At 43.7% G+C, this 14408-nt stretch overlaps 1 pseudogene; it reads left to right on the top strand.

Annotated features, from left to right (window-relative positions):
• Nucleotides 1–8876: 8876 nt before the first annotated feature.
• LOC118014628 lies at nucleotides 8877–9031 on the top strand (annotated as a pseudogene).
• The last annotated feature ends 5377 nt before the right edge of the window (nucleotides 9032–14408 follow it).

Below are 14408 nucleotides of genomic sequence, written 5' to 3'. Positions count from 1 at the left end.
ATTTAGTCCTTGACCCCCACACCCCACTCCGCTGTAAATCTATCTGCCTGTGGCTCCATTGATGAGAGGGACTTTCTGGAAATGGGCATATTTGCAAAGTCAGGACCAAAGACAGGGTCCTTGCCTTCCTCATGGCTCTTCAGGAAGAGTGGTGAACTCTGAACATTGAGAGAGCAACGCCCTCTCAGAAAGGATCCCACAGCCTTGATGTCTCTTTGTATGCAATCTTCTTCCCCAGACCTCTGTCTTGCTTGACTGACCCATGTCCCAACTGACATCCTTACAAAACAAGGAGTGAAATGCCTGATATTGCCCCAGCAGAGTGGTAACATGGTCTTCCCATAGAGAGAGTCTTTTTAGAGTCGCCTGCCACACCCTGGACTCTGAGTCTAACCTACATACACCACTGGGGGCAGTGAACTACACCCCTCATTGACCGGCCACCATGTTCTCTCTGCTCAGAAGCTGGAGACTAACGCCCCAGTTATGCCTCAGTCAGAATTGCCTCGACTCTCCTCACAGCCAAGACTCCCACTCAGAGCTCATTCTCCCTCCCATTCACTGACTCACTCACTCATTTATTCAGGAACAATGTTACATACATGCATTTCGTCTCCCCGCCCCAGTGAGTTGGTATGATTTGAACTATCATGCATAACTCAGGAGTGGAACTGAATTGTCAAGGAAAGCTCATCTGGGCCTCCGAATACTATTGAGACAGCCGCCCACATTGCAACGGGGCCAGTGAGTGATGGAACGCCCCTGAGCAGGTTTGGGTTATACCGTGCTTCACAGTTGTTATTCCACGCACCGCTAGGCAGCTTGGGATGGTTACACAAAGGTTATTTAATCTTTCTCCAGATCCTGCTCCCACCATTGGCTGAGATCCTGGATTAGGGAGACCTTGTGAGATTTCCACCCCCAGTTTGTCTCCTCGTTTCCCTGTGTTGTCATTCACAGCTTTCACGTCACCCCTATCATGGCCCTCTTGCCATACTTACTCCTGGTCACCCTGGGGTCTGTGCCCAGGGCGGGGACACAGTCCAAGTTTCAAGGAAATAAGAATCTATGCTATTCCATCACTTCCCATTTCCCCTTACTATTAAAGATTTACTTATATATTTGAGGAAGAGAGAGACAAGGAGAGAGAGAGAGAAGCAGACTCCTCACTGAGTGAGGAGACCAATGGTGCAGGGCTTTATCTCACCACCTTGAGATCATGACCTGAGCTGAAAGCAAGAGTCGGACGCTTAACTGACTGAGCCCTCCAGGCACCCCTTCCCTTACTATTTAGAGCAATTTAAAACACTGGAGGAAGACACTTTTTGGGTTAGCTCCTTCCACCCCATTCTTTTACACAGGAGGAAACTAAAGCCCGGGAAGTTAAGTGACTTTTGAAAGGCCACACAGCTCACTGATAGCATAGCTGGAGCTGGAACTCGGGCTTCTGGGTCCTTCCGTGATCCCAGTAACCTGGCTGTTATCTACCCGCCACGCAGAACTCGGCAGGTCTTCCCTGGCCGGCCAAGCACGGACCGTTCTCAGTGGATGGCCGCCTGGTTCCCCAGAACCTGTCTGCTTTTCTTCTAGGGGGCTGTTCTCTGGACAGTCAAGCAGTCTCTGGTGCCCTCAAGGGGCAGGACCGAGTAGTGGAGAATTGCTCACACGAGACCGAATCTGGAAGCAGCCTGAGACGTAAACACTCTGATCCACCTCCGTCCCAATTTTACAGAATACTTAGGAATCACCTTTTCATTTTGAAGATCATGAAACATGCTGAAGCGTGTCAAAATATGTTTGAAACATAAACTGCCCCTAATGCTTTCAAAAGCATAGGCCAGACCCAGGCCTGACCCCTGGGAGGCCCATAGACTCACGGGGCCTTGCCAAATGCCTGCTCCCAGAAGAGCCTCCCCAGAGCCTGAGCTTGAAATGCGTGCGCAGCAGGGGAAAGTGTGAGGTGCCTCAGCTGGAGAAGGGGGTGCTGGTTTCCTTCCTCTGGGTCCCAGGAGCCAGAGCAGAGTGTTCAGGGCCTAGAGCGCTGGTGAACAGTGGGCGCTGACAATCAAGCAGGGAAATCGGGAACATCCTTGTGGAGCCAGAAGCCCAGGTGCTGTCGGGGAGGGAGGATGTGAGGATGCTGCAGGGATTGGGGGTGGGGAGCAAGGAAGAAGGAGGATCCACAAAGGGTGACTTGGATGGGAAAGACCACGAAAGGAAGAGTCAAGATTTGGGGAGACCTGGGAGTTCCCAGGTCTTTGTTCTGTGAGAACCACCAGAAACGGCGGCCTTTCTTTACTAACCACTGATATAGACTATATGTAAGCAAAATTAGCTATTCTATTATCTGTTTCCATTGCCCGGTTTGGACACTTAACTTATGTCATTACTCATTTCATATCTGATCCTCAAACTATCCAACTCAACATTTATCGAGTGTTTCTCTTTGGCAGGCACTGTACTTCCACAAGACACTCAAGGGACTCGAACACATTTGTCTCTGGACATCCTGCTTGGCCAGCGCAGTGCACCTTGGTAAGTATTAGATTTGAGCAGTGTGATTTTAGGCAGGACAATTAGAGATGCTGATTCCGCGTGCAAAGTGTGGAATTCTAGGCCCTAGGGTTTCTGATTAGGCGTGTTGTTCTTTTTTTTTTTTTTTTTTAAAGATTTTATTTATTTATTCATGAGAGACAGAGAGAGAGAGGCAGAGGGAGAAGCAGGCTCCCAAGGAGCAGAGAGCCCGATGCGGGACTCGATCCCAGGACCCTGGGATCATGACCTGAGCCGAAGGCAGACGCTTAACCATCTGAGCCACCCAGGCGCCCTAGGCGTGTTGTTCTTATATACGTGACCCATAGGGTTGTCGCCTCCTCTACCCCTGCTTTGTCTTTCTCATCCTCATACCTCACTCTCAGGAAGATGCTTGTATGAGTCAGAGTCAAGGACTCCAGCTGCTGTAACAAATGATCCCAAGGCTCAGTAACTTAGCACACAAGAAGTATTTCCCACTCACACAAATTTGAAGTGGATGTTTCTGGTCAAGCAGCTCTTCTGCACAGCTGTCTGCTAAGACGGTTAGTCAATTTCGCCTCAGGGTCCAGGCTCCTTCTACCTTGTGGCTCTGCCTTGTCATCTCCACGGGATCCTCTGAACGCAGCTCGATGACAGTCAGTCAGAGAGGTGAAAGGCTATGTTTCAGGAACTTACGCAGCTCAGCCAGGGGGTTCACACATTACTTCTGCCCCTGATTTTGCCACATGGTCCCTCACACACGCGCTGGAAGCTGAGACCTGGGGTCCCTGGTGGGACAGCTGCTTGCGGGCAGTAACTCTGCATCTTGGAAGGGAGTGTGATGTTTTAGGCTAGTCATCCCCGCCCAAACAGCACTGTGGAATAATTAGGCATTAAAGTTCTGCTATGAGACACAGAGAAATAAAAAGGATTGTTGACTTATCGTTTATTCTGCATAAAGACAGGTCACAGATAAAAGTGTGCTCCCTGTTCCAGAAATTCTGAGCTGAGAAAGGCAGAGGACTGCCTGAGACACTGTATTTGGCACTAAAGGAAGATGTGGTTTGAGGAATCAAGGCAGGTGAACGGAAGCCCTGGCCTCCCACAGGTGCCTTCACCAGCTCAGAGAGAACTGGATTTGAGGCCCCTGGTGTCTGCACCTGTTCCTTTAAAATATGAGACCTAAACCTCAAAGGGTTTCTGATCCAGGGTGTGGGTTTCCATACCTAGAGGTGATGACTTGATGATATATTTTATTTTATTTTATTTTATTTTAATTTATTTTAAGATTTTTCTTTATTTATTTGAGAGAGAGAGAGAGCACGTGCACACACAAGCAGGGGGGAGGGGTAGAGGGAGAAGCAGACTCCCCGCTGAGCAGAGAGCCCGACTCTGGGCTCCACCCCGGGACCCTGAGGTCATGACCTGAGCCGAAGGCAGATGCTTAACTGACTGAGCCACCCAGGCGCCCCTCGATGATATATTTTAAATTGAGTGGCAATTTGGCTACTGAAAATAGTGTCATTAAAGTGTAGAGACAGTTCGGGGCACCTGAGTGGCTCAGTCGTTAAGTGTCTGCCTTCGGCTCAGGTCATGGTCCCAGGGTCCTGGGATCGAGCCCCGCATCGGGCTCCCTGCTCCGTGGGAAGCCTGCTTCTCCTCTCCCGCTCCCCCTGCTTGTGTTCCTGCTCTCGCTATCTCTCTCTGTCAAATAAATAAAATCTTTAAAAAAAAAAAAAGTGTAGAGACAGTTCTAAGATCTGTTTGAAGACCTGAAACAGTCTGTTTTGGATATAATGATGAATGCTTCATTCTTCAATCAAAAAATAGATATTGGGGCGCCTGGGTGGCTCAGTCGGTTGAGCATCTGACTCTTGATCTCGGCTCAGGTCATGATCTCAGGGTCATAAGATTGAGCCCCGCATCAGGCTCCGTGCTCAGCAGGGTGTCTGCTTGGGACCCTCTCTCCCTCTCTCTTCCCCTCCCCCTGCTTGTGTTCTCTAGATAGATACATAGAGATAGATAGATAGATAAAATCATTTAAAGAATAGATATAAATATTGCCCAAGCCTAAGATCCTGCCCAACCAGTCCCTTTGTGTGGACCTGGGGGAGAAGAGGAGGGGAAGGCTCTGTGCAAGGGCTGTATGGTAAGCTTTGTGAAATGAACCGACTAACTAGTGAGGGTGGGCCCCCTAGAAGTAAGGGGGGTCCTAGAGTATTCACCCTCTCCCTTCCCTGGAACTTCGTACCAAACACAGAGAACAAGGGCCAGAACAGATACTGAAGTGACAGAACCATCATTCTCAATGCCAATCCCTGGCCATGGACCTGTGCACTCTAAAACTCTCCCTGACTGTGTACAGGACTGGTCCAAGAGCCTAGGTGGGGACTGGCCTGTAGGTAGGGGCTGGGCTAGCTCTAACTACAAGGGGTTGCAAAGCAGGGGCTTGGTAGACATTGCATGATCATCATCCGAGAATGCAGTACGAAGCACCCTGCGTGGTTAGTGGTGTTTAAACTAAGATTAAATTGTCCTCAGGCTGATGAAGGGGCACCTGGCTGGCTCAGGTGGTAGAGTGTGCCACTCTTGATCTCGGGATCATGAGTTTCAAGCCCACATTGGCTGTAGAGATTACTTAAAAAAAACAAAAAAAACAAAAAAAACCTGTTCTCCAGGCTGATGATCTAAATTCAGTGGGAGCGGGAAGGAGAGCGTACCAAAATGCAAAGTCCCAGGGCCCCAACTAGAAAAGTGCTTTGGGATAGGACCAGGAATCTGCATTTTTCATCAGCATGACCAGGTAATTCTCCAGAAGCTTCGGGGGACATAGCTGATAACAGGCTAGGAGGCAACAGTTTGGTGAATTTGACAGAAAGAGAAAGGATTTCTATCACCATCCAGGAAAAATTAAAATCTTTTTTTTAAGGAAAATATTCGTGTCGCTCGATATAATCTTATAGAGCTTTCAGAAGTTGAATATGTATATTCATTTCTTGGCAGTGCACATTTTACATTTTAAAGCAGCAATACACTTTTTATATTTTTGAGGCGGATTTTGTGTCTCAAGAAATCGAAATGTTGAGCTGCTCATTTAGGCACAGATGTGTGGAGTCACTGCAGGTAAATATCCCCAGTGTGGCAGGGAAATCACAGGTCCTTTATGGAACAGGTGGTAGAAGGACAACACGGATCTTACAAAACACAAGCAGTTATACAAAAGTGTTCTGTTTAACTAAAACATGCACACGGATTCTGAGTGCTTTCCTTCAAAGGTGGTGGTGATTCTAATTAAACTGGCCTATAATGGATTTTTTACTTTTTAATTTTTTTAAAGACTTTATTTATTTGAGAGAGAGAGTGAGAGAGAGAGAGAAAGCATGAGGGGAGCCACCCAGGTGCCCTATAATGGATTAAAAAAAAAACCTGTGGTTTCTATTTTATTTTATTTTATTTTATGTCATCTATGTGCTCAACGTGGGGCTCAAACTCACAACCCCAAGATCAAGAGTCGCATGCTCCACTGACTGAGGCAGCCAGGTGACCCACAACTATTGTTTTTTATTTGAAATGTTTCTTTTTTCAGAGATAATAGCATGAAATATTTCAAATGTTAGTTTTTGTAGAAAAAATAAAATTCTACGTATAATAGAAAAAATAATAAAGGACTCTGAGTTGAAAGGGTCCTTAAAAGTAAACTATCCTGGGGGCTCCCAGGTGGCTCAGTTGGTTGAGCGTCTGCCTTCGGCTCAGGTCATGATCTCAGGGTCCTGAGATCGAGCCCCACGTCGGGCTCCCTGCTCAGCGGGGAGCCTGCTTCTCCCTCTGCCTGCAACTCCCCCTGCTTGTGCTCTCTCTCTGTCAAATAAATAGATAAAATCTTTTTTTTTTTTTTAAGTAAACTATCCCAGCTGCTCATCTGGCGTTCAGCAGCCTGTGGGAACAATGCCGGCCTTGGAGGTTAAGGCCTGCGTTTAACCCCTGGCTTTGCCATTTGGACACTAGCTGTATAACCTTGGACATGTGGCTTATGTTTTCTGGTCTTCAGTTTCCTCATCTGTTCAATGACAGGGTGACCACCATGGTCTCTTTCAGCCCTGACATTCTGTGATTCTTTTCTTATAACAATCTTCACCTTCCGCTTCATATTTATTCATAATCTGAAGAAGAAAGATGCACTGATTTTTACTTTGCAAATTACCCCTCGATTTAGAATAAATGGATTAGAACATACATATGTACCGCGATTTTTTTTAACGCCTGTACCTAAAATGAAAATTTCCTCATCTAAATTGCTTAAAATGTGAATAAATAAATTAACTCCTGATAAGATCAGAAGGGAAGAGCATGCTCTGATATAATGCTTCAAGAAGACAACGGCAAGCATCCAACCAATGTGCTCTTCCCTAGGTACAACCTGTATTCAAAGTGGAAATCCTGTGTTCCTCACTACAGATAAATAGAGCCATCAAGTACATAGTTGTTATCACAGATGATCTCTGGAGACACAAACTCATGCCTTAAGAACTAAAACTCAGCATCGCTTTGATGCCTAATGGGAGGCACCACCCTGCTTGAACATGAATTTCCATCTGGAAAGTGACTTTCCTCTATCTTTCTAAGTAATCCATGTAAGAACATCTGGCAAACCTTTCTTAAAAGATAACGTAATCACCTTAATTTTAGAACGATTGATACAAGTAAGTAACTTTCGTTCGGTGCTCTGCACATTTAAAGCACACTGTATGAACTAATTTAAATCAAATGAAGCACCAGGCACTCAACAAATTGGATCATCAGTACGTTGAAACAGGCCTGGCATTGGAGTCTTGACTGCCTCTTGCTAGATGCATGATTGTAGCGATTTACATAACTTCTTTGAGCCTCAGTATTCTCATCTGTAAATGGGAATAATTTTACCCAAACACTAAGCCTAATGGGAGAATTATCTTATTTTTATTTTTTTAAATTTTATTTATTTATTTATTTGAGAGAGAGAGAGGCAGAGGGAGAGGGAGAAGCAGGCTCCCGGATGAGCAGGGAGCCCGAAGAGGGACTCGATCCCAGGACCCGAGGATCATGACCTGAGCCGAAGGCAGACGCTCAACCAGCTGAGCCACCCAGGCACCCCAATTAATTTTTTTAAAGATTTTTATTGGGGCGCCTCGGTGGCTCAGTTGGTTAAGTGGCTACCTTTGGCTCAGGTCATGATCCCCGGGTCCTGGGATTGAGCCCCATGTCCAGCTCCTTGCTCAGCAGGGAGCCTGCTTCTCCCCTGCCTGCCGGTCCTCCTGCTTGTGGTTGCTCTCTGGCTCGCTCTGTGTCAAATAAATAAATAAATAAATCTTTAAAAAAATAAAAAATAAAAAATAAAACACTAAAAAAAATAAACAAAAAAAAGATTTTTTTTTTTTTTTGAGAGAGAGAGGGAGAGCACAGAGGGAGAGGAAGAAGCAGATCCCCCGCTGAGCAGAGAGCCGGACTCAGACTTGGGGCTCCATGCCAGGACCCTGAGATCATGACCCAAGCCAAGGCAGATGCTTAACCGACTAAGCCACCCAGGCGCCCCCTAATGGGAGAATTAAATAGATAATACAAAAAAGGAAATCTATGAAAAACCAGCTCACATTATCCTTACAGTGAAAGTCTGATTTCTTTCTCCCTAATGGGTTCTAATTACCAATTCCAATGTGTAGGGCTTCCCCCCCAACCCACCCCTGTCCCAAACACCAAGCAATTCTCAGACACCAGCTTAGTGTCCTATAATTTAACTCAATTCTGACATTACCTATCTGGAGATAGTATTAGATTCTGCAGGCTAAGGGTTCGGGTCTGTAAGACTTGCCCCACTCTACTTCACATGCCAATTTCAAGTCCAGGTTGTCACCTTCTGTCCCTTCTGAACAAATGGCTATAAATCAGAGGTTTCTATGACCCCCCCCCCTTAGGTTTGATTAATTTGCTGGAATGGCTCATAGAACTCGTAGAAGCATTTTATTTACCTAGATGGTTTATTAAGGATATAACTTTGGAACAGCCAGATGGAAAAGATGCATAATACAAGGTATGGGAAAATGCACAGAGCTTCCATGCCCCTTCCAGGTGCATCACTCTCCCCAAATCTCTATGTGTTCAACAACCCAAAACCTCTCTGAACCTGACCTCTGGGTTTTTATGGAGGCTTCATTATATAGGCATGACTGATTAACTCATTGGCCTTTGGCAACGGACTGAACTTCTAGCCCCTCCTCATCCCCAATGGTTAGGGAGGTGGGACTGAGAGTTCCAAACCTCCAATCACATGGTTGGTCCTCCTGGCAACCAGATTCTGCCATTGGGTGAGGTCTAAAGTCATCTCACACATCGCTTCTCGGCCTTTTGGCTAAGATCAAGTGTAGTATCTGTTCTTATCAGTTTAAAGTCATCTCACAAAAAAAGACACCTTTATTGCTCTGATTACTTAGAAAATTCCAGGGGTTTTAGGAGCTCGGTACCAGAAACTGGATGAAGACCAAATATACGTTTATTATAAGTCACAATGTCACACCCCCAACAATGGCAACAAGTCCACTTTCATGTCTACTCGATGCCCTACTGGAGGCTCTAGCAATAAGGCAAGAAAAAGAAAGAAAAGGCATACGGATTGGAAAGGAAGACATAAGCTGCCTTATTTCTCAATTTGATCACCTATGTATAAAGTCCTGAAGAATCTATAAAAAGTAAACTAGAAGTAATAAATGGGCATGGCAAGCCACGTGACACAATGTGAATCTACAGGGAGAACATACAAGGAAATGACATTGGGAAGCTCAGAAATCAAAGCAATAGCAGACAATTTAGATAAAAAGAACCTAAGACCAGACAATCATGGCCTTTATCCCATACTCTACTTTCATGAGAATTGTGTGCACTTGGTTTTGCACATGGTCTATTTTCATAGGCTTGCCTTGAAAGGAAAAATTTAAGTTTTTTAAATGAGCAAATATATCTGTGAGATAAGCTAGTTTGCAAAGTTAGTCCCAATCATGCCCACGACCTTACAGAGGGATGGGTTCCTTCTGGAAGTCCTGAAGTTCTTCTTGCAACTTGAATAGACAAGATAGGGCTTTTTCTTGGGAAAGCTACTGAACTTTGTATGAGATGAATGTTGCTCATGGTCACCACCTATCTGAGAAAAAAATCAATAATTCATTATAATGTGATTGACACTTTTAACAGGTTTGTTAAATCTTCATGCAGTTCTCCAGTGAGAAAGACTTCTCTGTGTTTACATAAGTAAGTAAATTTTCTTATTGTTACAATAGATTATATATGAGAAATAAGTCTTCTTATTGATTTTGCAAATAACTGAAAGTTTATGGACCAAAGACTTCAGTATTTTGCTGAGAAGAATACAAGAACTCATTATATGAGGAGCCATATAAGTGATCTATGTCATCTCTAACATCAGTGATTTTGTATAACAGAAGATTCAGTTACTGGAATTTGGAAACATCCATATACTTGCCTGAGCATATCCTGTGTTTTATGAATTCTGACTAAGGTAGATTTTCATGGCGCTAACTACTTTAACCCTGTCCTATGCAAAAGCCTGGGACATCAGAGTTTTGAAATATAATTAATTATATTTTCTAATACACATTTAACTAAGACAACTGTTAAAATAAGAATGTCTTCCCATGTGTCACTTAAGATTATCAGACACAGTGGTATGCATACCAACTTGGGAAATACTCTTATAGTGGGAAAAGCACTATAATTGGAGGTGAAATACCTAAATTCAAATCATGGTTCTGCCCCTGAGCAGTTATTTGACCTCGAAAAGTTACTTAACATCTGAGCTTCAGTTTCATTTTTGAAAGGAAAACATGCAAAAAAAAAAAGTGTATTTAGAGATCATCATTATCATCATATAACCAAATACTGCCACATCCAAGACCTGTGTTTGCATTTGCATTTGTGTCAAGTGCAATGCAATTACAGTGACTAAAACTGTTTGAAAGTAGTTCAACTAAAGAAAAATGGGGCAAGAACTGAGTCCCAGGGCACAGGCAGGCTGAACTCAAAATAACTGCACTTTAGGTATCAACACTCTACTTTGGGAGTTTTACTTCTTTAAAAATATGACTAATGTTTCATACCAAGGGAAGACTAGATGATGTTGCAGCATGAATTATCATCGCAGAAGAAAAGTTTTGTCCTTAAACTATTAGAAGAATTCAGGAGTGCCTGGCTGGCTCAGCCAGTAGAGTGAGCGACTCTTGATCTCGGCGTCATGAGTTTGACTCCACATTGGGTGCATAGAGATTTCTTTAAAAAAAAATTTATTAGAAGAATTTAACATGGTAGCAGCAACAGTCATGGGTCAATTATTGTTTGGACATTCGAACATATCAGACTTTATTGCAACAATGCTCTCACTGAGGGGATCACTGAGTGACAATGCAATCATCAACACAGATGTAGATGTGAGCCCAGTTCTAGAATACCCTTAAGTCTGACTTATAAAATACTTTCAAAATAAAAATGCGAGATTAAAAAATTATGACAGAAAGATATAAATATCAGATTTTTCCTTATTATGACACCAGACAATCATAATGTCAGATTTACCCTCATCTTACTCTTACATCTATACAATATATAGGATGTTTTGATAAGACATTTATGTATATGTGGTTGATAAAATCACCAAAAGAGGGAAGAAGTAGGCTAATTATGTGACCAAGAAAAAGAAAATTAGTGTAGAAAATCACAATTAGATATCAGATTTTCTTTTTTTTTTTTTTAAGATTTATTTATTTATTTGACAGAGAGAGAGTGTGAGAGAGGGAACACAAGCAGGGGGAGCGGGAGAGGGAGAAGCAGGACCCTGGGATCATGACTGGAGCCGGAGGCAGATGCCTAACCAACTGAGTCACCCAGGCGCCCCTAGATACCAGATTTTCAAGACAGTGTCCATTAAAAGTAGACAATCTTCTTCTTTATTTTGGTAGGAGTTTGCTGATTCATTCTTGGCCCTTAAAAGATAATACATGATTATAGCCCAAGAATGGGAAGCATCTCCCATTTATACAGCGGTAACTAATAAAGCTCTAGGCTTATTCACCAAAGCCTTGTGCAGACCCATTCTGTGAGTTAGCATCAGGAACAGAACATGCTCATTCATTTTGGCTTTAGCAAAAAGGACTTGTACTTTGCCCTATAATAAATTGTTCAGAATTGGGAAGTTCCATGTATGATTCACCAAGCTCCAACTCCTCCTCTCTGGAAACTTCTGGTAGTAATATGGCAACAAGAGTTCTAATCATGGTACTCAAAGGCCACATTCACAGATAGAAAAGGGATTGTCTCTCCTAGTGTGTCCTCTGTAGGAGTGAGAATAACTTTTCCCAGAAAAGTCTTAGTAGTGCCCACCACATTTCATTGGCTGGAACTGTGCCACATGCTCATCCCTAAATAAGTAACTGGCAATGGACATGGGACTAATCTGAGTGGCTTAAGCCAATCAAGACTGAACCCTGAGCAGGGGATAGGGTTACCTTCTGACGAGCCGCTTGGGTAAGAGATGGATCACTGTGGAAAAAAGGGAAGGAAAAAAGGAAAGGAAACGGGCATAAATATATAAACAAATAAACCATGTCTTCCATTCACTAAAATGCCTGAACTGGGCATGAAAAGAATAGTTGGCCAGTTTAGCTCTCTAGAGATTTAACTGGATTATTTTGCACACCTGGGGAGGTTGTCTAGTTTCCAATAATCAAGTAATTTATTGATTTTTTTTTAAAGATTTTATTTATTTATTTGAGACAGAGAGAATGAGAGACAGAGAGCATGAGAGGGAGGAGGGTCAGAGGGAGAAGCAGACCCCCGCCGAGCAGGGAGCCCGATGCGGGACTCGATCCCGGGACTCCAGGATCATGACCTGAGCCGAAGGCAGTCGCTTAACCAACTGAGCCACCCAGGCGCCCTTATTGATTATTTTTATAATTCCATTTAATCTCTACTTTGGGTTTATTAGCTGTACTGGTTTTGAATAGTGTCCCCCCAAATTAACGTTCACTGGAATATCAGAATGCGACCTTATTCGGAAATAGGGTCTTTGCAGCTATAGTTCAGATAAGGTGTTACTGGGTGAAGATGGGTCTTAATCCATTGACCGGTGTCCTTATAAGAGGAGAAAGCAGAGACACACAGACACAGGAGAACACCAAATGAGGCAGGCAGGGATTGAAGTGATATGTCTATAAACCAACAATGCCAACAAGTGCCCGCAACCACCAGAAGCTAGAAAGAGGCAAGAAAGGATTTTCCCCTAAAGCCTTCAGTCACCTTAGCCTGGCCGACACCTTGAATTCAGACTTCTAGTCTCTAGAAGTGTGAGAGAATAATTTTGGCTGTTTTAAGCCATTTAGTTTGTAATAGTTTGCTATGGTAGCCCTAGGAAACTAAAACATTAGCTATATACCTCTTAATTTTATTTGGAGGGGGTTGCTTTAGAGCTTATAATATTTTTATTTTTTAAGATTTTATTCATTTATTTGACAGAGAGAGAGACCGCAAGAGAGAGAACACAAGCAGGGGGTGTGGGAGAGGGAGAAGCAGGCCCCCCCCTGCGGAGCAAGGAGGCCGATGCGGGGCTCGATCCCAGGATCCTGGGATCAGGACCTGAACTGAAGGCAGACGCTTAACGACTGAGCCACCCAGGTGCCCCTTAGAGTTTATAATATTTTTAATTCATCGCCGTTTACTTCCAAATATTATACAATCTCAGGTATAATTTAAGAAACAACAGTATATTTAAATTTCCCCCTCCCATCCTTTATGCATCCTTGATGCTATTCTACTTAATGTTATAAGCCTCAGAATACACTGTTTTTTAGAAGTTTTTGCTTTAAACAATTACATTTAAGCATATTTTTTAAAAAGATTTTATTTATTTATTTGACAGAGAGAGAGAGAGGACAAGCAGGGGGAGCGGCAGGGAGAGGGAGAAACAGGCTCCCCGCCAAGCAGAGAGCCCAACGTGGGGTTCGATCTCAGGACCCTGAGACCATTACCCGAGCCGAAGTCAGATGCTTAACCAACTGAGCCACCCAGGCGCCCCTAAACATACTTTTAAATTAGAAAAACTCTTATTTATTTACTTACTTATCATTTCCTGATTACTTATTTCCTTTTTGTATATCTGCCTTTCCATCTGGTATTGTTTTTCTTCAGTCTGAAGAGCTTCCTTCAGCATTTATTTTAATGCAGGTCGGCTGGTGACAACTTTTCTCAGCTTCTGATCTAAAGATGCCTTGATTTTGCCTTCATCTTTGAAGAGTATTTTTGCCAGATATAGAATTCTAGGTTGATAGGCTCTTCTTTTTATTTTTTATTTATTTATTTATTTAAATTTTTTTTTTAAAGATTTTATTTATTTATTTGACAGAGAGAGAGACAGCGAAGAGAGGGAACACAAGCAGGGGGAGTGGGAGAGGGAGAAGCAGACTCCCGCAGAGCAGGGAGCCCGATGCGGGGCTTGATCCCAGGACCCTGGGACCATGACCTGAGCCGAAGGCACACGCTTAACGACTGAGCCACCCAGGCGCCCCTGTAGGCTCTTCTTTTTAAAGTTTCAGCACTTTGAGGCACGCCTGGGTGGCTCAGCTGGTTAAGCATCCTACTCTTGTTTTCTGCCCCAGTCAAGATCTCATGATCTTGATCCTGGGATCAAGCCCTGCAATGCGCTTGAGATTCTCTCTCTCCCTCTCCCTCCCCCCCACTCCCTGCTCTCTCTCTGTCTCTGTCTCTGTCTCTGGAATAAATAAATAAATATTTTAAAATAAATAAATTTCAGCACTTGAAAGAGTGCTTTCCATTGTCTCCTCCCTTGCATTTTTTCTGATAAA

This window comes from Mirounga leonina, unplaced genomic scaffold, assembly GCF_011800145.1.
Source record: "Mirounga leonina isolate KUSES-001 unplaced genomic scaffold, KU_Mleo_1.0 Mir_154, whole genome shotgun sequence".
Lineage (NCBI taxonomy): Eukaryota > Metazoa > Chordata > Mammalia > Carnivora > Phocidae > Mirounga > Mirounga leonina.
The sequence above is the reverse complement of the archived record's forward strand: the minus strand, read 5'-3'. Positions and strand labels throughout refer to the sequence as shown.